This window comes from Nyctereutes procyonoides, unplaced genomic scaffold, assembly GCF_905146905.1.
Source record: "Nyctereutes procyonoides isolate TBG_1078 unplaced genomic scaffold, NYPRO_anot_genome, whole genome shotgun sequence".
Taxonomy (NCBI): Eukaryota; Metazoa; Chordata; class Mammalia; order Carnivora; family Canidae; genus Nyctereutes; species Nyctereutes procyonoides.
The window spans coordinates 769,597-795,537 of record NW_026575045.1 but is presented as its reverse complement, the minus strand read 5'-3'; the positions used below and the strand labels follow the sequence as shown (position 1 = coordinate 795,537).

General features: G+C 37.5%; 1 protein-coding gene and 1 pseudogene across 1 annotated transcript in view; both read left to right on the top strand.

The window, feature by feature from the left end:
* The window catches only part of MOXD1 (monooxygenase DBH like 1), a 101,314-nt gene that overhangs the window by 41,843 nt on the left and 33,530 nt on the right, over nt 1-25,941 (top strand). The window lies entirely within an intron of this gene.
* Nucleotides 22,977-23,067, top strand: LOC129509307 (U6 spliceosomal RNA; annotated as a pseudogene).

Genomic DNA, 25,941 nt, shown 5'->3' with positions numbered 1-25,941 from the left:
CCCTTGATAGAAGCGCGGACTCTTCTCACTGTAGCATTCCAGCTGGTCTCTCTTTAAATCTCAGGCCGAATTCGTAGGTTTTCGGGATGATTTGAAGGTTATCTAGGTAATATGGTGGGGACAGCTGATTTGGGGTCCCTTCTCTTCTGCCGTCTTGCCCCCTTTCCTCTACATCGGATTTTATTGAGTTAATCGCCTTTCTTTTTTTAAACAAAAGGAGGATCACTGTACATATGACTTAAGATTTGCTTTTTCATGTTAACACCCATATTACTGCAGGTCAAAAATATAAGAACACTTTTATTTTAATATTTGCATGATGAAATCCCCTAATATGTATAAACCACAATTTTTGTAGCCATTTACAGTTGATTCACATTCAAGGTGACTTAAATTTTTGCTACTGTAAATAATATTTTAAGAAATATTCTCATAGTGGTTTCATTTCTGTAGGATAGATACCTAAATGCATTGAGTTGCGGTTATAGGCATTCCAAATTTTAATATATTTGTCAGATAACTTTCTAAAATTCAAACACTAAAAAAAATAAATAAAATAAAATAAAATAAAATAAAATTCACACACTAGCAATGTGTGCAGATTTCCTCATTCCCCCTCAAGACTGGGTATTGCAGTTTTTAAATTTATTGGCTACTGATACATGAAAGCTGACATTTATGATTCTTTCGACTTGCTTTTCTCAGACTACCAGTGAGACTGATGCTCTTTTTATTTATATTTCTTCTTCAGTGAATTTGCTGTTCAACCAATTCATTTTTTAAAAATCCTTTTATTGAATTACATACATAAAAATTCACACACACTAGTACACAACTCATTGGATTTTCAGAAGATGAACTAATCATGGAATCAGAATTAAGATCAAGAAATAAAACATTACTGTCCACCAAAAGTGGCCTCCCACTTCCTCTTCCAGGTCCTCCCTCTCTCCAGATATAACCACTATTCTGACTTCAATCATTTTGCCTCTTTTGAACTTTATGAATTTTGGACTCTTTGGTGTCTGGCTTCTTTTACTCAATATGATGTGTGAGTCAGCCATGCCTTTGAGTAGAAAATAGTGTGTTCATTTTCATTTTTTATAAAGTTTAATTATTGAATCTACTAGAATTTTATATTCATTTTGTATCAGTTAGCTACTACTGTGCACCAAACCGCCCCAGAATTCAAAGGCTTTAAGCAAATACACATTTATTGTAGTTTACAGATCAATAAGGGAGTTCTTCTGTTTATTGCATTGCTTTCTCATAAGTTTGCAAGGTGCTTGGGTTGTGTAGGCAGTACATGAATGGTGACTGGGCTTTTTCATATGATGGGAAGTCACCTCTTTGTAGGCTGGTCTAGGAGGTTTCAGATGTGAAACAAGATCTATTTTATAGTATGTATTATATTCTCCAGAAGTCTAGACTGAGCTTGTTCAGATGGTGGTGGCAAGATTCCAAGTGAGAAAATAGAAACTGTAAGACCATTTGAGGCATGGTCTTGGGACTGGCACACCATTACTCTTGGCCCAAGATACAGTTCTAACCAAGTTACAGGATGGTTTTTCATAATAGTTCATCTTTTTTACTATTAGATAATATTCCTTTGTATTGATATAGTACAATAAGTTTATCCATATTCACTCGATGGATATTTGTGCTTTTTTCATTTTGGGACTATGACTGATAAAGCTGTTATGAACATTTGTGTATAAGTCTTTGTATGAACATATGCTTTCTTTTCTCTGGATGTATACCTAAGAGTGGAAGGACTGGGTCATATGGTATACAGTGTGTTTACTATTTTTGAAAGCTGTCAAACTGTTTTCCAAAGTGTTGCACTATTTTACATTCCCAGAAACAATGTATGAATGTTTCAGGTGCTCACATCCTCACCATCACTTGGAATAGTCAGTCTTAAAATTTTAGCCATTCTAATCATCGTATCTCATTGTGATTTAAATTTGCATTTCCCTAATAACTAAGGATGTTGAGCACCTTTTCATGTGCTTATTTACCATTCATATATTTTCTTTGGTGAAGTGCATCTTCAAATCTTTGTCCATTTTTAAAAATTGGATATTTGTTTTCTTATTGAGCCTTGAGTATGCTTTAATAGCCTGGATACAGTTAGTTTACCACATATTTGATTTGCAAATATTTTGTCTTAATCTGTGGTTTGTCTTTTCTCATGTAACAGTGTTTCTCAGAACAGAAGTTCTTAATTTTGGTAAAACCTCATCTTTTTTTATGATTATGCTGTTGGTGCTGTAACTAAGAAATTTTACCTAACTCTAGATCATGAATATTTTCTTATTTGATTTCTCTAAGCAGTGTTTTTAATTTTAAGCATAGAGATTTTATACAATTTTGCCAAACTTACTACTAAGTATCTAATATTTTTGATGCTATTTTAAATAATATTTATCTCCAAATTTCATTTTCTGATTATTTGTTACCAATGTGTACAAATAATTTTTATATATGGATCTTGTGTCTCTTGCTAAACTCACCTACTGGTTATAGCCTTATTGTTGGAATTTGGATTTTCTACATGAATCATCATGTCATTTCAGAATAAAGGCAGTTTTACTTCTTCCTTTCTGATCTGATGGCCCTTTTTCTTTCTTTTTAAAAATTTCATCCTTATTACATTGCATAGAACCTCCAGTATAATGATGGATAGAAATGGTGAGAGTGGATTCTTTGCTTGTTCCTTCCCTTAGGGTGAAAGTACTCAGTCTGTTATCATTAGGTGTGTTGTTAGTTATATAGGCTTTTCTGTCACTCCCCTCTTATGGTGACTCCAATTGTAAGTATATCAGGCTGCTGCTAGTTGCCCAAAACTCACTTAAAATACATTTCTTTAGTCTGCTTTTATTTTTTTATTACTCTATCTTCAAATTTGCCAGTCTTCTCTTTTTTATTATCTACTCTGTTCTTAATACTATACACTAGTATACACTGTATTTCTAACCTCAGTCATTGTAGTTTTAATCTCTAAACGTTAAATTTGAATATTTTAAAATTATCTTCTCTAGCATGTCTCTATTTAACATATTCATTTTTTGATCTATCTTCTGGAACATATGAAACACAGTTATAATCTCTGTTGCAATGTCCCTGTCTACTATTTCTATCATTTGCATGAGTTCTGGTTAGTTTGGTTTGAATCTTGTCATTATGGGCTTTATTTTTCTGATTCTTTGTATGATGCCAGACATTTTTAATTTAGTTTACTGGATGCTGGATATGTCCATATTTTTATAAAAATTTTTGAGCTTTTTTCTGGGATGTTGTTAAGTTACATGAAATCAGACCTTTTGGGTCTTATTTTTAAGCTTTGTTAGAAACTCACTTTACCCACTGAAAGGCAAACGCTTCTGAGTACTTTACCTAAAACTGTGTGAATTATAAGATCTTCCCCTCTGCTGGGGAAAGGCTCTATTTTCTGCACTGTGATATTTCTGTCATTATTTCTTCTAATTCTTTAGAGTAATTTTCACCTGATCTTGGGTAGGATTTTTAAGGATGATTTTTACCTGTGTGAGAGGATCCATGCTCAGTAATACTTGAAGCAAACCTAATGTAGATGTCTTGAGTTGTCTCTCTGTGCATGTCTTTTCTGCCCCCATTGTTATATTCTGTGGGCTGTAAGCTACTTTGCCTCCTTGGGCTCCCAATTTGATCTCAACTCAAGGAGAATGCCAGGCCCTGCCTGAGTTTCAGTTCTCTGTGCAATAGCCTAGAAACTCACCTTGGGCAATTAACTGAAGAAATCGTTAAGACTTACCTCATTGTTTCTCATTTCCCAGAGATCACTCTCCATCTCTGCCCAAAGTCCACTGCCTTGAGACAATGCTCAACATCATTACTTATTTAGAAACTGCAAAATAAAAGCACACTGGGATACCACCTGCACAAATTGCCATGTGAAAATTAAAGAGTTGGCAAGATGTGGAGAAATTGGAACTCTAATATACAGCTGAAGGGAATAGCAAGTGGCACAACCACTTTGAAAAATCATTGGGCAGTTTCTTAAATAATTAAACATACATTGTTATGTATTCTGACAATTTTGCTATTAGCTATGTAGCCAAGGGTCATGAAAGCATATGGCCAAACAAAGATTCATAAAAGAGTGTTCACAGCAGCTTTCTTTATAATTGCCAAGAAGTAGAAGCAATCTAAATGTGTATTAATATGTGAATGAATAATGTGTATTAATAATGTGTATTAATCTAAATGTGTATTAATAGGTGAAGGTGGTATATACAAACAATGGAACACTACTATTCTGCAATTAAAAGAGTTAACTATTAGTACATAAAACCAACATAGATTAATCTGAAAATAATTATGCTGAATGAAAGACACCACAGGAAAAGAGTACATATAACATGATTCCATTTTTCATAAAATTCTAAAAAAATGAAAGTAATCTATAGTGACATGAAGCCATTTAGCAGTCTCTTGGGATAAGAATGAAGCACGGAGGGAAGACAGTGAGGGATTGCCAAGGAGCATGTGGAAACTTTTGGGGATAATGTGTATATTATCTTTATTGTGGTGATGGTTTTATGAGTATATATGTATGTCAAAACTTAAGAAATTTTATACTTTGAATATATGCACCTTAGTGTATGTCCAATTATATCTTAATAAAAGTGAAAGAAATGTTGTTTTGGCGGTCATAATGATATTTTCATTTTCAGTAATTCTTCCTTATTGTTCTATCACATACTATTTAACTCATCCATAGAGTTTCAAAGTTCAATTATGTGTTTATTCTAGAAATTCTATTGGTTTCTTTTTCAAATATGCTAACTCAATCTTTATCTTGCTCATCTTTGCTTTTTTATTTTTGGATATATTTTTATTGGAGTTCGATTTGCCAACATATAGTATAACACACAGTGTTCATCCTGTCAAGTGCCCCCCACAGTGCCCATCACCCAGTCACCCCAAACCCCCACCCACCTCCACTTCCACTACCCCTTGTTCATTTCCCAGAGTTAGGAGTCTATGTTCTGTCACACTCTCTGATATTTCCCACTCATTTCCTCTCCTTTCTCCTTTAATCCCTTTCACTATTTTTTATATTCCCCGCATGAATAAAACCATATAATGTTTGTCCTTCTCTGATTGACTTACTTCACTCAGTGTAATAACCTCTAGTTCTATCCATGTCGAAACAAATGGTGAGTATTCGTCATTTCTAATGACTGAGTAATATTCCATTGTATATATAGACCACATCTTCTTTATCCATTCATCTGTTGATGGACACCGAGGCTCCTTCCACAGTTTGGTTATTGTGGACATTGCTGCTATAAACATTGGGTGCAGGTGTCTCGGATTTTCACTGCATCTGTATCTTTGGGGTAAATCCCCAGCAGTGCAATTGCTGGGTCATAGGGTAGCTCTATTTTTAACTCTTTGAGGAACCTCCACACAGTTTTCCAGAGTGGCTGTGCCAGTTCACATTCCTACCAACAGTGCAAGAGGGTTCCCCTTTCTCCACATCCTCTCCAACATTTATTGTTTCCTGTCTTGTTAATTTTCCCCATTCTCACTGGTGTGAGGTGGTATCTCAATGTGGTTTTGATTTGTATTTCCCTGATGGCAAGTGATGTGGAGCATTTTCTCATGTGCTTGTTGGCCATCTGTGTGTCTTCTTGGTGAAATTTCTGTCATGTCTTTTGCCCATTTCATGATTGGATTATTTGTTTCTTTGCTGTTGAGTTTAATAAGTTCTTTATAGATCTTGGAAACTAGCCCTTTATCTGACATGTCATTTGCAAATATCTTCTCCCATTCTGTAGGTTGTCTTTTAGTTTTGTTGATTGTTTCTTTTGCTGTGCAGAAGCTTCTTATCTTGATGAAGTCCCAATAGTTCATTTTTGCTTTTGTTTCTCTTGCCTTCATAGCTGTATCTTGCAAGAAGTTGCTGTGGCCAAGTTCAAGAAGGGTGTTGCCTGTGTTCTTCTCTAGCATTTTGATGGATTCTTGTCTCACATTTAGATCCTTCATCCATTTTGAGTTTATCTTTGTGTCTGGTGTAAGAGAATAGTCTAGTTTCATTCTTCTGCCCGTGGCTGTTCAATTTTCCCAGCACCATTTATTGAAGAGACTGTCCTTTTTCCAGTGGATATTCTTTCCTGCTTTGTCGAAGATTAGTTAATCATAGAGTTGAGGGCTGATTTCTGGGTTCTCTCTTTTGTTCCATTGATCTATGTGTCTGTTTTTGTGCCATAACCATACTGTCTTGATAATCACATCTTTGTAGTACAACTTGAAATCTGACATTGTGATGCCCCCAGCTCTGGTTTTCTTTTTCAATATTCCCCTGGCTATTTGGGGTCTTTTCTGATTCCATGCAAATCTTTTCAGATTCCACAACAAATCTTAATGATTTGTTCCAACTCTCTGAAGAAAGTCCATGGTATTTTGATAGGGATTGCATTGAATGTGTCCATTGCCCTGGGTAGCCCTGCCATTTTCACAATATTAATTCTTCCAATCCATGAGCATGGAATATTTTTCCATCTCTTTGTGTCTTCCTCAATTTCTTTCAGAAGTGTTCTATAGTTTTTAGGGTATAGGTTCTTTACCTCTTTGGTTACGTTTATTCCTAGGTATCTTATGCTTTTGGGTGCAATTGCAAATGGGATTGACTCCTTAATTTCTCTTTCTTCAGTTTCATTGTTAGTTTATAGAAATGCCACTGATTTCTGGGCACTAATTTTGTATCCTGCAACGCTACCAAATTGCTGTATGAGTTCTAGCAATCTTGGGGTGGAGTATTTTGGGTTTTCTGTGTACAGTAGTATCATGTCATCTGTGAAGAGGGAGAGTTTGAGTTCTTCTTTGCCAGCTTGAATGCCTTTTATTTCTTTTTGTTGTCCGATTGCTGAAGCTAGGATTTCTAGTACTATGTTGAATAGCAGTGGTGACAGTGGACATCCATGTCGTGGTCCTGATCTTAGGGGAAAGGCTCTCAGTGTTTCCGCATTGAGAATGATATTTGCTGTGGGCTTTTTGTAGATGGCTTTTAAGATGCTGAGGAATATTCCCTCTATCCCTACACTCTGAAGAGTTTTCAACAGAAATAGATGCCGTATTTTGTCAAATGCTTTCTCTACATCTATAGAGAGGATCATAAGGTTCTTGTTTTTTCTCTTGTTGATATGATCTATCATGTTGATTGTTTACTAGTGCTGAACCAACCTTGCATCCCAGGGATAAATCCCACTTCGTTCGTGAATAATCACCTTAGTGTACTGTTGGATCCTCTAGCTGGTGTCTTGTTGAGAATTTTTGCAACTGTGTTCATCAGGGATATTGGTCTATAATTCTCCTTTTTGGTGGAGTCTTTGTCTGGTTTTGGAATCAAGGTGATGCTGGCCTCATAAAATGAGTTTGGAAGTATTCCGTCTGTTTCTATCTTTCGGAACAGCTTTAGTAAAATAAGTATTGTTCTTCTTTAAACGTTTGATAGAATTCCCCTGGGAAGCCATCTGGCCTTGGACTTTTGTGTCTTGGGAAGTTTTGAAGACTGCTTCCATTTCCTGCCTGATTATCAGCCTTTTCAGGTTTTCTATTTCTTCCTGTTCCAGTTCTGGTAGTTTGTGGGTTTCCAGAAATGCTTCTGGATTGCCTAATTTATTAGTGTATAGCTGCTTATAATATGTTTTTAAAATCATTTGTATTTCATTGGTATTGGTTGTGATCTCTCCTCTTTCATTCATAATTTTATTAATTTGAGTCTTTTTTCTTTTTAATAAGGCTGGCTAATGGTTTATCTATCTTATGAATTCTTTTAAAGAACCAACTCCTGGTTTTGTTGATCTGTTCCACGTTCTTCTGGTCTCTATTTCATTAAATTCTGCTCGAATCTTTATTAACTCTCTTCTTCTGTTTGGTGTAGGTTTTATTTGCTGTTCTTTCTCCAGTTCCTTTAGATGTGAAGTTAGCTTGTGTATTTGAGTTTTTTTCCAATTTTTTGAGGGATGCTTGTGATGTATTTCCCTCTTAGGACTGTTTTTGCTGTATCCCAAAGATTTTGAATGGTTGTATCTTCATTTTCATTATTTTCCATGAATCTTTTCAATTTGTCTCTAATTACCTGGTTGACCCATTCATCTTTTAGCATGATGCTCTTTAACCTCCGTGTGTTTGAGTTTCTTCCAAATTTCTTCTTGTGCTTAAGTTCTAGTTTCAAAGCATTGAGGTCTGAAACTATGCAGGGGACAATCCCATTCTTTTGGTATCGATTGAAACCTGATTTGTGACCCAGTATGTGGTCTATTCTGGAGAAAGTTCCATGTGCACTTGAGAAGAATGTGTATTCAGTTGTGTTCGGATGTAAAGTTCTGTAAATATCCGTGAAATCCATCTGGTCCAGTGTATCATTTAAAGCTTTTTTTTTTTAATTATTTATTTATTAATGAGAGGCACAGAGAGAGAGAGAGAGAGGCAGAGACACACAGGCAGTGGAAGAACCAGGCTCCATGCAGGGAGCCCGACGCAGAACGCAATCCCAGGTCTCCAGGATCACATCTGGGGTAAAGGTGGCGCTTAACTGCTGAGCGACCCGGGCTGCCCTCAAGCTCTTGTTTCTTTGGTGATGTTGTGCTTAGCAGATCTGCCATTTGCTGAAAGTGCTGTGTTGAAGTCTCCTACTATTAGTGTATTATTATCTAAGTATCTCTTCACTTTGGTTATTAATTGATTGATATACTTGGCAGCTCCCACATTAGGGGCATAAATATTCATGGTTCTTAGGTCTTCTTGTTGGTAGACTCTGTAAGTATGATACAGTGTCCCTCTTCATCTCTAACTACAGTCTTTGAGATAAACTTTAATTTATCTGATATGAGGATTGCCACCCCAGCTTTCTTTTGAGGACCATTTGAATGGTAAATGGTTCTTCACCCTTTCATTTTCAGGCTAGAGGTGTTCTTAGGTCTAAAATGATCTCTTGTAGACAGCAAATAGATGGGTCTTGCTTTGTATCCAGTTTGAAACTCTGCGTCTTTTATGGGATCATTTAGCCCATTCATGTTCAGAGTTACTATTGAAATATATGAATTTAGTGTCATCCTAATACCTATTCAGTCCCTGTTTTTGTGGATTATTTCTTTGGTCTTTCTCTTCTTTTACAGGGTCCCCCTTAATATATCTTGCACAGAGCTGGTTTGGTGGTCACATATTCTTTCCTTTTTGCCTACCTTGGAAGCTCTTTATCTCTCCTTCTATTCTGAATGAGAGCCTTGCTGGATAGAGTATTCTTGGCTGCATGTTCTTCTCATTTAGGCCCCTGAATATATCCTGCCAGCCCTTTCTGGCCTGCCAGGTCTCTGTGGAGAGGTCTGCTGTTAATCTAATATTTCTCCCCATATAAGTTAAGGATCTCTTGTCTCTTGCTGCTTTGAGGATTTTGTTTTATCTTTGGAATTTGCAAGTTTCACTATTAAATGTCAAAGTGTTGAACAGTTTTTATTGATTTTGGGGGGACCTCTCTATCCTGGATTTGAATGCCTCTTTCCCTCCCCAAATTAGGGAAGTTCTTAGCTATGATTTGTTCCAATATGCTTTCAGACCCTCTGTCCCTCTCGGTGTTCTCTGGAACCCCAGGTATATGTAGATTTTTCCTTCTGAGGCTATCATTTATTTCTCTTAACCTTTCCTCATGGTCTTTTGTCTTTCTCTTTTTTCCTCTACTTCCTTCCTTGCCATCAACTTGTCTTCTATGTCATTCACTCTTTCTTCTACCTCATTAACCCTTGCCATTAGGACCTCCAGTTTGGATTGCATCTCATTTAATTGATTTTTAATTTTGGCCTGATTAGATCTAAATTCTGCAGTCATGAAGTCTCATGAATCCTTTATGCTTTTTTCCAGAGCCACCAGTAGCTTTATAATTGTGTTTCTGAATTGGCTTTCTGCATAGAATTATAATCTAAATTCTGTAACTCTGGCAGAGAGTACTGTTTCTGATTCTTTCTTTGTGGTGAGTTCTTCTTTCTAGTCATTTTGCTCAGTGCAGAGTGGCTGTATGAATGGGCTGAGTCAAGAATATCAAACACAACCTAAGTAAATTTCACCTTAGATGATTCTGCCGAGGTCAGAGACCAGAAATTGAAAACAAAGATCAGAACGAAATAAAATAAAAGGATCACTAAATCTATAAACAAATTTTAAAACAAAGTAGTAAAAAAATAAAAGGCCAAGAACCCCAAAGAAGAGGAGAAAAAAAAAAAAGAAAAAAATAGGAGAAGAGAAAAGAGGGGGGGTTCTGGGCGATGGTGGTGGTGATGAAGTTGTAGTGGAGGGAGAATGTAGTGTACCTGGGGGATCCTAGAGGGTGGTCCTCTTGATCTGAGTATATTAAGTTTTGTATGTTAGAAGATGCTCAGTCCCATTTTGATATAAACCAGAAATACTTGTAGAGAGCCCCACCATTGACCATCAAAACATAAATGAGATAAAAGAGGGGGGCAGAATGGGAATGAGGAATCTCACAGAATGAATTAGCATGGTATACCACTTGGTTCTGGGTACATGCTGGTCATGTTTTAGAAGGTATTAACTTCCGCTATTTTAGAACAAAATGAGGAGAGAAAACAAAATACACAAATAAAAAAAAAGTATTTTGTGTATCTCCCAAAATTAAGTTGAGTAGGTAGAAGGGAATCTAGAAGTGGAAAATATATCTAGGATCTGTAATTGTAGAAGTATGAAAGTCAAAAAGGAAGAATAATAAAAATGAAGAGGTGGTAAAATATTGTAGTTAAGGTGGGAAAAGAGAAAATAAATTGGAAATTTACAGTCTGATATAAAAACGAGTTGTACTGGAAAAAGGAAGAAAAAAATAGGAGGGGTACCCTCTGGTTCTATATACTGTAAATCCTTAGACTTCCCCTGGAGCTTCCAGCGCTGCTTGGTTCATAACTTGCTCTTCCCCTGTCCTTCCAGTTGGTCTTCTGGGGGAGGGGCTGCTGTGCTGACTCTCAGGTGTGTGCACCTGGGGGAGCTACCCCATCCTCTGCCAGTTGCCCCGTTCAGTGGGAGCTTGTTACCCCGTGAGGTATCTGTTCCCTGCCCCCCCCAGGCACAGTGACATCAGGAGGAACAACAACACTGGTGGGGGCCAGCTCTCCAGCCCTGGAGTCTGCTCCCGCAGTAACTACCGCAGTCTCCAGGACAGCACTGGCCTGGATGTTCCAGGGGCTGGAGGGAGGCGCTGATCTGCTCAGCCTGGGGAGTCCTGGTGGCAGGAGCATCCTCGCTGTCCTGGGCCCTCCCCGCCTCCGCCTGTCCCGGGGGAACTCAGGATCCTGGGCTGTGTCCCGGCGCCCTGGGATCCAGGGTCTGTGGTGCCGGAATCGCGCTCCCGGGTGGGGCTCCCGAAGGCAGCAGGCGCAGCCCCCTCCCCGGAGCCCCCCCTCCCCCGGCTCCTCCCCGAGGCCCCGCGGGGCGCTCCAGCCCTTACCCCGCTCGGCCCGAGGTGTGGGGCGCGCTCTGCCCCGGGGGCCCCTCATCTATTAGTGACCCCGGGAGACTGGAGGCCCCACCGCCCCTCCTGCGGTTCTGCCCGGGTTCCCTGCTGAGGCCTTTCCTTCGGGGAATAATCTGGTGCAGATTTTTTAAAGTTCCTGCTTCTCCCAGGCCGGGCTCTCCTGTCCCGGAGGCTCCCGCCGCCCCCGCTGGCCCGGCTCCTCATGGGGATTCTTTTTTTTTTTTTTCCTCCCGCCTTCCTACCTTGTTAGAAGCGAAAACCCTTCTCTCTGTAGCATTCCAGCTGTTCTCCCTTTAAATCTCAGGTCTCATTCATAGGTTTTCAGGATGGTTTGAAAGTTATCTAGGTGAGTTGGTGGGGCCAGGTGGGTCGAGGACCCTACTCCTCTGCCATCTTGCCCCGCCCCCCCTTGCTTTTCTTTCCAAGCCCATCTTTTATTTCTTTAAAACATTTAAATATACTAAATAACATTTTAAAAAATGAAATATAAATAGTTATTTTCTATTTTATGTTTAATAATTCCAATGACTCAAGTCCTTGGAAATCTAAATATGTTGTGGATAGTTTCTTGTTTCCCCAAGTGTCTGTTAAGTTTTTCCAAGTTAATGTAATCCATGGAAATCACAAGGTACTGGACGAGAGGATGGTCCTTCCAGGAAGTATTATATTTGTATTTGGTTTTGCCAGATGCCAGGGGATGGCAACTCATGAAGTATCCTTTCTTTTCTTGGCTTGGAAATTCCCCAACCATGCAGGACTATAAATTTGCATCCTGCTGTCCCATGAGGGTGGACCTCTGTTTACACATCTCCAGAGGAGAATATGTTATTATTTTCTTCTACCCATGTCTTAGTCAGTTCAGGCTACAATAACAAAGTACCATAGACAGGTAAACAACAGGAGCTTAATTCTCACAGCTGTGAAGGCCAAGATCAAGGTGCTGGCCGGTAGGTTTCATTTGCAAATCTCTTCTCTTGGCATGTAGACAGCTGCCATTTCACTTTGTGCCCGTATGACCTCTTCTTTGTGTAAGGACAGGGTGAGGAGGGGGAGGACAGCAATTTCTCTGGTGACTCTTATGAGGGCATTAATCCCATCATGAGGACTCTACCGTCATGACCTCATCCAACCCTAATTACCTCCCAAAGAACTCATCTTCAAATACCATCTCATTCAAAGTTAGGGCTTCAACATATAAATTTGAGAAAGGGAAGACAAAGACATTTGATTCATAATAACCCAGAACTATGGCAGAGACAGACAGGTTTTTTCATCTGCTGCCTTTGTTAAAGGTTAGATTTTTTTTCTAGTCCACCATTTTACTGGATTAGTATGAGCTTGGAGGGTTCAGGTTCTATGTTTAACTGAAGCTGAGGGAGAGGTATGTCATGTTCAGTCCTGCATCATTGACTATCCTGTTCTGCGGCCATTATTCCTGGAGACTCTAGGATCATAGTATGACATATGTTCCCACAGGAGCCTTAGTTTCTGTTTTTGTTTATCACTCTGATTTCAACTTTATATTCTTTTTCTTTTACCTTTGGGAAATCTTCCTTAACTTCTCACTGAGCTTATCAATACATTTCAAGACACATTTGTTTTAAATCTTGAGAATCCAGATGTCTTTCAACTGAGAGATGTTCTGAACATTTAGTTCTACTGGAAGTTTAAGTTCCAAAGGATACAATTCAGTTTTGCCAGATTCAGGATGAGAATGCTGGAATGCCGTGACCAAAGGGACAGAGAACAGGTATTCCTGGTAATGTTTGGGGATCTCATGATAGGACCACAGAGAGCATGAATTACAAGTCAAGAAGAGAGTCTCTCTTGAGGCACAGAGGGACTATTGGGTTTTGATTGGAGAAATGATATTATTTGTTGTAGAGATTTTAGAATATAGAGGATGAGAGCCAGGAGTTTAGCCTGGACATGTTGGGACAATGTATGTGAGAGGGAAAAGCAGCCTCAGTTGGGAAAGTGGCCTTGAATCTAAGGAATTGCTCACAAGGGTTGTTGTGGAGGGAGAAATTGTAACCCTCCCAACTCACTTGATGTTGGGGATTAAGACTTTTAAACAAATCTGAAAGAAGTGATGGATCATGGAGAAGGAAAAATGAAGAGTTCTCTTTTGAAACTATTATTATAACTCGATTTATCAGTTCCTTTTTCAGTTTCTTCTTTTAACTGCCAAGAAAGGAGGTTGGCCACATTTCTGAAACTGCAAAATTCTTTTTGAATATCTGTGCTGGTTGTAAATTATGACATTTAAATTGAGTGTAGCTTTTATCTGATTGAGAAAAATGTGGAATAAATCAACCATGCGTTTTATGTTACCTTCATAGATCCATTTTTTAATGTAATTCTAGAACTACAGACCTGACCTGAGAATATTTAAATTCTGCTAAAAAGTATTAATTGCAAAAGTTATTTTGGGTTTGATTTAAAGGAGTTGACTAGCATATTTAGGAAAAAAGGTAGATCAGACCTGTTAAGACTAACAACCTGAGTTTGTACTTGACACCCACCTTGATGGTCGGTTTGGCGATTCAGGTCACCATGAGCATCTGGTGAGAACAGAGATATGTGCTGGTTCAAGTAGGGCAAAGATGAATAGCAAAGTTGAAATGACAAGATGTGAACTAATTCTGGATGGTTTTTATACAAATAATATTATACTATTTTTCCCATATTTAAACTTTTCAAAGGTAACCAAGCAAGCAAATAACCTCAAAGATGAATAAAACATCTGCTTTGCTTTCCAGAAACCTGCATCTAGAAGAGACATATTTATTTAAATAGCTGGAAGGCAGCAGGACACTTAAGGGCTTTGAAAAGGTGAATTCAGGGATCCCTGGGTGGCGCAGCGGTTTGGCGCCTGCCTTTGGCCCAGGGCGCGATCCTGGAGACCCGGGATCGAATCCCACGTCGGGCTCCCGGTGCATGGAGCCTGCTTCTCCCTCTGCCTGTGTCTCTGCCTCTCTCGATCTCTCTCTATCATAAATAAATAAAAATTTAAAAAAAAATTCTTGATTAAAAAAAAAAAGAAAAGAAAAGGTGAATTCAGTGTGAACCTGTTTACTAAGCCAAGCGAAGGCTTCGTGGAATAGGGGTTATCCACCTAGGGTGGGGATTCACCCACAGAAGTCCAGTTTAACTCAACTCACAGTCTGACAACTCACACTTCAGTTTGCTGTCTTTTTTTCATGGAATTGCCCTAAAAATGAGCACTCCTTTTTATGGAGGCCTCATGTTAAAACACTTAAAAAATGAGAAAAGAGCCAGAATTACAAAAGCCATCCACTGGTATTCATTTTTTTGCTTAACTTTCTTGAAGTATAAAAGATTATACTTATATGTATATGTATATATACATATATATATATATATATTTAACAATTTTATTTATTTATTCATGAGAGAGAGAGAGGCAGAGGGAGAAGCTGGCTCCATGCAGGGAGCCCGACGTGGGACTCAATCCTGGGTCTCCACAGATGATCTTTTTCACTTTTTTAATCATCCCTTTTCATAACCAGAGGGCAAAACTTCATTTCAAAGATCAAATGGCTATTTGGGTGCCTCAGTTAAGCACCCAACTCTTGATTTCAGTGAGGGTCATGATCTCAGGGTCCTGGGATCTAGCTCCCCTCCTTGGGCTCTGTGCCTCTGTGCTCAGTGGGGAGTCTGCTTCTGCTTGAGGATTCTCTTTCCCTCTCTCTCTGTACCACCCCCTAACCCATGTGCTCTTTTTAAAATAAGTAAGTAAATTGTTAAAAAACAATCAAATGGCTCTTTGAAACATACTGTAACATTAAAGTAGAAAATTATTTTGAGCCTATTTCAATTCCTTTTCTTTCTTTTCTTTTTTTTTTTTAGATTTTTAATTTATTTATTCATGATAGACATAGAGAGAGAGAGGCAGAGACACAGGCAGAGGGAGAAGCAGGCTCCATGCCAGGAGCCCAACACGGGGCTCGATCCTGGGATTCCAGGATTCCTTTTCTAACCCTAACTTCCCTTTCACACCCCATTGCAGCCTGTTCAGAAAAGAAAGGAGATGGTCAGCCCTGGTGCCAGTCCAAGCCTGCTACATAGCAGCTATTTAAGTTTGTTCATTTTACTTTACTGTACCTCAATATCCTCGCCTGTAAAACGAAGACAGTAGCACCTATCTCCAGGTTGGGTAAAGACTGAATGAAGTGAAATGTGATAATATGTGTAATGTGCCTGGTACCTATAAATATTCACAAGTGGTAGCTATTGTTGATGCCATAGAGCTTACATATTTTCTATGGGACTCATCTTTTTGCCTGACCATAAAGCATTAGCCCCCTCACAGTTGTGCCATGCTTATCCTTGGATTTTCAGCCCTGAGCACAGTTCCTGGTAGTGGTACGTAGTGAGCATTTGTTGAATTAATGACTTGAATCTAGATTTAAGTCAATGATGGTGAGTTGCAAACAATGTTCAGAAAATCTGTCTTATCCCCTAGACAAATGAACTTTGAATGTGTGATACTGTGGATTATGTATCTAACTTCAGAGCCGAACTGAACGGTACTGCTGTGCTACTTCTGGACACTTCATAGAGCCAAAACTCAGGAAAATAATGATTTGAAGACCTACATTTGTATCAGTTCTAAAGCAACATTATTTTATATCTTAGAGAAAAACGGCATCAGTTTCTCCTTTCTTATAAGATAAAACAGAATATACTTACATTTACATTTAATTTAAAGTTAAAGAGCAATGAATTCTAGACCTCTCAATAAAAGCCAACATAGAACTTTACAAAGGGCAATGTTATTAATTTGTATTGCCTACAGTTAGATCTAATCTTTAAACTATGCCTGATAAAATAAAAAATATCATTCAATGATTATTTTCCTAGTCTTAGAAGAAAAAAAAAGGTAGTTCATTTATTAAATTTCTTCAGGAAATATAATCCTTAAATTATAATAAATAAATGCTAAAATGATATACTTTATTTAAAGCTGCCTAAATTATTATGATAAATCATATATAAACATAAGTACTAGAAATTTCAGGATGTGAAAATAAATTTTTAAAAATTAGTTTTAAAATACACACAATTAAATTGGTTATTTTGGTTTGTAAGTTGTATTTCAGGAAAGAGAAGTTGAGTGGTTTCTCTTTCCTCTAATTTGGGGTTGTGGCATTTTATCATTAGGATTATCTGTTAGTAATTGAATTTTATCCTTACATGGATGAAATTATTAGGCCTTGAAACTATAAAAGAAAAAAATAACCATGCACAACAACAAACAACAAAAACAAAAAGCAGACTAGCAACTATTACTTCAAAAGAGACCAAAAACAAAAACAAAACAAAAAAAAACAAACAAACCAAAAAAACACCCCCCCCCCCAAACAACCCCGAGAAATAGAAAAGTTTTGATGCAGAACCAAGGAAGGTCACAAGGTCTTTGCGGTGAACCACATATGCTGACATCTGCCATTGGGCTTGAAGTTGACAACAGGTTTGGGGTAGAAAATTCTTTCAGTTTTTCTAAGAGCCTAAAGACTCAGAAGATTCAGTTGGGTTCAGAGGATCAACATGTCGTCCTAGAAATCGAGCCCCAAATACATCCTGGTCAATTGTTTCTCTAAATAACAAATTTTCATTTAAAACATTATGAGAGGAAACAGATTATTTTGCCTTGTGTAGGGAAATAAACAAGTTTGAAGGTTTTTGGAGACTGTATTATATGATTAAGTATAATAGCATAGCATATATATAATACATATGTAATATTGCAGATAGATTATGCATGGGAAATACTAAAACTAACATTTGATGAATGCTTTGCAGATACCATGTCCTATGAGGAGTTTTCCAATGTCTTCTGTAATTCTCGTGATCTCCTTGTGAGGTAGGAGATAGAGACTCACATATTAATTAGCTTCTCAGGGACATTCAGCTAGTAAGTGATAGAACCAGAATTAAAAAAAAATATTATAAAATTAATATTTGCTCACTGTAAAAATTCAAATACCAAGGGATATGAAATCAAAAGCAAAAAGCTCTAACTTCTACCATTCAAGTTCTACTTCCTATAAGCCAAATTAATATTTTCTTGTATTTTTCTGAAATTTTCTTTTAAAAAAATTTTTTTTTATTTATTTACGGTAGTCATACAGAGAGAGAGAGAGAGAGGCAGAGACACAGGCAGAGGGACAAGCAGGCTCCATGCACCAGGAGCCTGACGTGGGATTCGATCTCGGGTCTCCAGGATCGCGCCCTGGGCCAAAGGCAGGCGCCAAACCTCTGCACCACCCAGGGATCCCTGAAATTTTCTATACGTATGCAATCATATCCCTTTAGGTCTACTTCTGTGTATATTCTCATCACTCTTTCTTTATATATATATAAAGTACACATATATATAGTAGTTTATTTTGCTTTTATTTTTAAATATCAATGGGATTACCTTATTTTTTTTTGACACTTGCTTTTTTACATTTAATGGTATGTCCTGGAAATGTTCTATTACACAATGTATAGAACTATTTAATTCTTTTGTGATTGTGTGGTATAGTCCATTGTCTAGATGTAATATAATTTAATAAAGAGCAACATTAAATTTTTTCAGCTTTATATCATTTACAAACTTTCCGTATTAGTCTACTTAGGTGGCCATAACAAAATACCATAGCTAGGTGGCTTAAACCACCGAAGTTTGTATCTCATAGTTCTGGAGGTGAGAAGTCTAGGATCAATGTGCCAGGGAGGTATGTTTTATTCTGACGTCTTATCTCTTGACTCAGTAGTCATGGCTGCCTTATCACTACATTAAAGGATCTAGACCTTACTTGACCTAAATGTTGCAATGATTTTCTTTATTGTTTTGGTAATTTAATGTTTACTTATCTTTGCTCAGGTGAGGGCTGCTTCCGATTCTTTCCTCTATTAACCTTTAATTTACTTCTCCAGGATAAGAGGTGGGTCACATAAAATAAAGTTGTAGTGTCTATGTATTTTATTGCATAAGTCTGTCCCCCCTGTTGTTCTAGGCTGTCAAACTATGTTCCTATGAGGAGTTCCCCCTTCCTGCATTCTTACTCTTCACAAAACATGTTGATCCCTGTGTGTTTCTCCACTCTACATTTGGATTGGCAGAAATCCATATACACTCACACTTTTTTTGCTGCATTGAAATGCATGTATTGACTAATAAAACTGTGGGGAAAGTTCTCTGAACCATTTTCTGCAGTATGAAACAGCAAAATCATATCTACTTTATATGAACATTGAATTCCATGAATTGCCATGGTTTGAAATGTGAATTAACCTGAATAATAACCTTTTATTATTTAAAAATAGCTCATACTTATAAAGATGTAAGCAATAGCATACTAAAAAATAACTAGCAAGATTTAGTCTTGATGTTATCTTTTAATTACAACAGATAATTACAACAAATAATAAAGGCCTTGAAGAAGTCTCCTCCACATAATGAATTGTTAACAAGTGGCAAAACAGTGAGTTGCTATTCCAACGAAGGAGAAAAACTCATATGTAATAATTACATTCAATAAAAAAGATATATGTTCTGGGTTGTACAGAACTGAATATAGTTTTCAACTGCTTGATACAATTATAATGTGTTAAGCACAATTTCTCCTTTACGTTTTACAATGAATTAAAAAAATGATTTGTATATTCATTTCATAAATAAGAAAACTGAGTTTCAGTAAAGGTAAACAATCTGTACCAGGTCACACAGCTAGTAAGTACCAGATGTTGAATTCCAAACCAAGTCTTTGGCTTATGCTACCACATAGCACTGCCTCCTGAAAGAAGCTTAGAGAAACAAGGCAAATATGTGCCAAAATAATCAGAGAAGGCATCCAGGAGAAACAAAACCAGGACTTTCAAGAGTGACTAGGAGGACATATTGGATGGAATAAACACTGAACAAAAGTATAGAGGCAAGAAAAATATGGTGCATATGTAGTAGGAAGAGATTCCGGTGTCTGGGCATTCATGCATATGGGACTGTGTAGGTCACATGCAGCAAACCACATAAGATCTTGAATGTCAGGAAAAGAAATGTAGACTTGATTGGCTATAGGATGGGTGGTGTGAAGCCATTGAATATTAGTTAGATTAACAAGATGAAAAGTGATTTGGGAAGATTGGTTGAGATGGGGAGTGTTGTCCAGAAAGCAACCTCCTAAGCATCTAAGAAGACAAGTAGGTGGCTGGCTACTGGTGTAATTCAGGTGGGATGTCTGGAACTGTGGACTAAAATGGATGCTGTGCCTAGAGAATAACTTAAAAAACATTTTGAAGATGGGAAATATAAATTAGGATGATTCATACTGCTTTGGCATGTCCTAAATATTCAGTGTTCTCATGTGAAAAAGTGTAATTTTCAAACACATTATAGAACTCAACTAGTTATTTTGGGAACTTCCTTTTGTGTTTTTTTCAGAGTCTGAATTAACATAGCTTCTGACTTAATCCAGATTTGGGTAGTCATCTCAGTTTTCATGGTCTAAAGAAAGGTGACTGAAGAAAACAATTGTCCTTGATAATAACTATCAGCATAGAACTCTTTTATTTCAACTGAATGTTGCTTGCATTTATTTCAAATAGATTCCTTAGTCTAGAGATTTATGATGTTTCATGAGCTACCGCTTCATTTTGAGCTTTGCCCTTAACATTGTGTGGTCCTCACTCTTAGGCCATTTTCCCTTGTGGTAGAAAAATAGCAGCTCCAACTATTGAAATAGTTCTCTTTTGTGTTTTGGGAGGCCAGCTCTTCTGTCAGTCACCTTCTAAAAGTTCCTGTGATTTGACCAATATAAATTCATTTCAAGGATGGGATCACATAGATGGGTTTAGGCTACTCAAGGGAAGTGGGAATCATTCTTAGCCAAATGGTGTGGCTAAAAAATTCAGGACCCTGCTAAAAAGTCTTCTGCGGGAATTGATGCTGGAATGCAACCAAAAGTTATAATTCTCTGCCCTTAACTTCTTTACCCTTCTGGAATATAAACTAGGACTGTCAGATTCATGTGTGATGCAATGCATCTTTGTTCACTTCTTGGTATCTGACAAAGAGCCAAATACATGGGGTACTTTTTATCTTTGGTTAATTAGTTGAGTGAATGAATGAAATGGATGGATGGAGGCCATCTTTTCGAGAAACAGATTTTCAGGAAAGGAAAATTTATATTCAAAACTGTGCATAAATATACATAAGAATGTCAATGTAGTTGTTTCTTTTGGAGAAAGGAGGGAGATCACATTTCAGAAAAAGATCTCTGTAGAGAAAATACTGTCATACATGTACAAATCTGAAAATCAAGTCCTAAATAAATTGACATGGCACACATAAATATGTATTTCATATGATTACATTATTTTGCAACAAAATGTGACCATAGCAATATTTTTTTTGCCTGAATATTTGTAACACACAGTCTTAAAATTAGATTTCAAAAAACTGGAGTTTGTGAATGGGCTACCTGTATAGATTTGTTATCTATTTGAGTGCCAAGTTAAAAATGTATTTAAAACCCAGAATCCAGCTTACAAAACAATACATCCTTCTCTGTGCACCTATAAGGTGTCTTTTGCTTCAAATGTGCCAGCTATTTGATTCTCAAGTAATCTTATAAGTAAACCTGATTAACATTGACATACTTATAAGGAAACTGAGTCTGAGAGAAGTTGATTCTTTTTTATGGTGGGAATAAGTAAGACTTGGTCTTTTAGCATGTTCATAATAATGGTATTACAATATATAAATCGTATTGCAATATAAAAATGTGTCAAATTCATTGTTGTACACCTGGAATTTACACGTTGTTATATGTCAAATATACTTCAAAATAAATAAAGAATAAATAAATAAATAAATAAATAAATAAATAAATAAAGTAATGGAACAAGATTTAAACCCCCAGGATTGGATTCAAACCCCCAGAAATGTGGTCTAAAAAATGTTCTTCCACTATGCTCTGTGTATGACATTGGGTTCTCAGATGCAGTCTCTTGAGACAAGGATTTATGTGCAAATAACTGATTATGGAAGTGCCAGAAGAGAACACGAGGTGGAGGAGTAAGGCTAGGAAAGGGAAAAGCCAAGGGTGATATTGCATTGTATTTCCAGCTTTAACCTAATCCCATTGTCTTAGTCCACATGAGTGCTCTAAAAGAATACTGTACACTGGGTGGCTTACAAATAACAGAAATTTATTTCTCACAGCTTTGGAGTCCAAGATCAAAGTGCCCACAGATTTGGTGTCTGGTGAGTTCCAGTTCCACATAGATGACCATCTTGTCACTGGGTCCTTATGTGGCAAGGGGGGCAAAGGAACTCTACAGGGTCTCTTTTATAAGGACATTGATTGCATTCATGAGAGATCTGCTCTCCTGACTTCATTGTCCCCCAAAGGCCCCACCTTCCAATACCATCACCTTGGGGGCTAGAATATCTGTATATGGACTTGAGGGGGATACAGATATTCAGTCCATAGCACCCACCGAAAGCATATATTTTGTTTAGAGTTTGTCCCATCTGGCCCAAAGGTGCTGGACATTCATACTGCCTTCCTCTCATTTTCCTCAGAGTAATGTATATTTCCTGGCATTTCTTGCTCCCTGCAAAGTGAGCCCAAGATCAGGCCTTTGAGGAAAGTCACAGGTGCGAGTGATTAGAAATAAGGCCCCAGAACCTGGGTGATAGGTACACAGAAAAGGTTAAGGGAACCTGAAGTGACCTTGGTAGAGCACTGACACTGTCTCATCTACTCCCCTACCATTAAAGATACGAATATATAGTGTGGTAGTTAGGAGCACCAATTCCTGATCTAGTAGTCAAATCTGGGCTCTGACACTTGGGCAGGTTTCTTAACTTACATGTATGTTATTTTCTACATTCATAAAATGTATGCTAATTCAGTTACCTGAGCTCATGAGGTTGTTATTGTATTCATCTAGTCTATATATAGTCTAGAGCATGAGAGTCTGATTGAAAGGAAACTAGTGTGCTGTGACTTGCTCACAGTCATGTCACACAGCTGTTTAATGGCACAGCCAAGAGAACTCAGTCTCCGGACCTCCAGGTCTTACTACTCCTTGCTGGCCATTTAGGTATTAATGTAACATTTCTCAGGGGAACTAGGTGACCTCTAGTTTATTGAATATCTCAGCTAACTGAATGTTAATATTTGTTAATATAGGTCTAAAAGCTACTTTAGAGCTCATGAATAATTTATTAAAAATTCAAAGAACAGTAGACACACTGAGAATGCTGTTACAAACTTTTTTAAACGTAATTTTCTGCCTTGTTTGTTTTTATATTCTTGAGTTGTTTGGCAACAGAACCTAATTAATTCACATTCATAAATAAATGACTAATAATATTTTAAGTTTCTCAAGGGTATTTGCATATCCATTGAGTAAAATAGCCTTAATAATGCTTGCGTCGGCAGCACATATACTAAAATTGGAACAATACAGAGAAGATTGGCGATGGCACACAAATTTGTGAAACATTCCATACTTTTCAACAATTTACTTTGAGCATAGAGATTAATAGGAATGTAATTCATAAATCTATGGCCCCATTCCGATATTTTGTCATGACATTTAAAGAAATACAAAAATAATAATGTCCTGGCCAATCAAAACTCACATGGCCCTATACTGAATGCCTCTTCTTGAACAATACATTTTGTCTCCAAGATCAAGAATCGACAAAACTCCCAGTGTTGATACAATACCAACATCAAATTTTGATACTGCATTTTCTTTAGAATTAATAGTTGCTGTGACTAGATGAAAAAAAATGCTTTAGTGCTTTTAAAAAACATTATAATAAAGAAGATGTGGCCTCTACATACAATGGAATATTACTCAGCTATTAGAAAGAACAAATTCCCACCATCTGCTTCGATGTGGATAGAACTGGAGGGTATCCTGCTGAGTGAAGTAAGTCAATCGGCAAAGGACAATCATCATATGGTTTCACTCATATGGGGAATATAAGAAATAGTGAAAGGGATTATAAGGGACAGGAGAGAAAATAAGTGGGAAAAATTAGAGAGGGAGACAAACCATGAGAGACTCCTAACTCTGGGAAACAAAGTGTTGTGGAAGGGGAGGTGGGTGGGGGGACAGGATAGCTGGGTAATGGGCACTGAGGAGGGCACTTGATGGGATGAGCACTGGGTGTTATGTCGGCAAATTGAATTTAAATTTAAAAATTAAAAAAATGTATAATAAGCCAAAACTCCGAATGTGTACGTAAGAATGCTGAATAGAGGAAGAGGGAGTCTAAGCATAGAAAGTTGCTGCCCAGCCTGCTTTGTGTCTAGTGACTCTTGGGCTCTAGCTTCTGTCAGTTGATCCAACACTTTCCCTACTCTCCTCCCCCTTCGCTCTGGGGCACAAGCCCAGCATTTAAAAGTGTTTGGAATGCTGGACTTGGATTGTCTACTACAACTTCAGAGGCAGCACAATTTAGGGAAAATTTTTTTTTCTTATCAGTCCTCTTGAGAATTCATACTTTAACAATAGTTCTGGGCAACACAGCTGTAATCTTGCAACCAGATCCAATCTGAATAAATGGTTCTCACTGAAATTTCTCCTTTCAAATAAATTGGGAATCGAAACTACTTTGGTTTTAGAGCATCAAGAGCCTTTGAGACATTACAGTTGATTTCAGAACATACATTATGGTAATAAAACTATGCAGTAGAGACCTTAAAATCTGCTGTTCTGATAAATGTAGTCACTAGCTTTTATGTTGAATTGCACTTTGAATAAATTAAAAAGAAAATGTTAAGGTTCTGAATTGATGGTTTCATGGCCATTATATTTTAAACAAATGCAAATAAATGAAGAGCAATGACACTCTGAGACCACACATGTGATTGTATATCATACCGTTTGAAAACACCTTATTGCACAAATAAATGCAAACCAAAGTTAACCATTTGGCTTAAAAATCATGTAGACTGATGCTGCCTAATTCTATTCTCTAATGAGGGATCAGGAGTTGGAGGAATGACACATCTTCAAACCATGTTAAAGTACAATTCCCTGGTGGGACACTTCACTTATTCACAGTCATTATTCAGCCTAATTAAGTTGGAAACTCATATTCTACAGGAACAAGGATACTAAGATCCATACCACTAATTTTTAAAAGATTTTATTTATTTATTCATGAGAGACACAGAAAGAGAGGCAGAAACACAGGCAGAAGAAGGAGGCTCCGTTCAGGGAACCTAATGTGGGACTTGATCCCCGGTCTCCAGGATCATGCCCTGGGAGGAAGGCAGCCGCTAAACCACTGAGCCACCCAGGCTGCCCCCATACCACTAATTTATTTAACATGATATCATTGTCTACATTTCACAACTATTTTCAGCATAAAAACATGGGTCAGGTTTTTTTTATTTATTCATGAGAAACACAAAGAGAAGGTAGAGACAGGCAGAGGGAGAAGCAGGCTCTCCATGGGGAGCCCAATATGGGACTCAATCCCTGGACCCAGGATCACGCCCTGAGCAGAAGGCAGATGCTCAACCTCTGAGCCACCCAGGCATCCCAATGGGTCAGTTTTGATACATGCTTGTTACTGATGAAGAAGCAGATTCACTGAACTATTGTGGGTTGTGGTCATTGTCAGTGGCATCTGGGGTATGTTTTGTGAAACTGAAGTCATGGAAGTTCTTTTTGTTGAGACCCTGGTGTGGTTATTTTAGATGTTTCAATGGGTATCAGAATGGTGACTGTCCCAGTCTTGAAGACTGATGAAAACAGAGTTGTGGACTGCTTCACTGTGCTGGTAGCATACTCATCTATATGGCTGGAAGTCACAGAGGTGATATTCCATGAAAGAATATTAAAAAAAAACATTAAAACTGGAGCTATGACTTAGGGAATTAATATTCCCCTTCACTAGGTTCCTAGTCACACATAAGTCTTTTAAAAAGCCCCTCAAAATAAGCCAGCTGTAATACTAAATACCTAGGTGGACTGTATCACGAATCAGTAAGCAAGGGAGAGAGACTTTTGTGTCTTAGAGGGGTGATTATGTTTCCATATTGCTTTTCGGTGGCATTTATGGAAGTAATTTTGTTATTAATGGACCCAGATCCAATTAAGAATTATAAATAAAATGAAAGAGTAAAATGAAAACAGACAAAATAGTATTATGTGGCAAAGTTCCTGGGGGTAAAAAAAAAGACAATTTCAGATACCATGTGTATAGAGCACACACAGAACTGATGAATTGATGATATATATTTGCTTGTGTTTGATTATTAATTAGTACTTTTGATGCAAATAACAAAAACCCAACTTGAACTAATTTTTGAAATAAAAAGGAATTGACCAATGAAATAAGAGGAAAGATTGTACAAGTAAGCCAC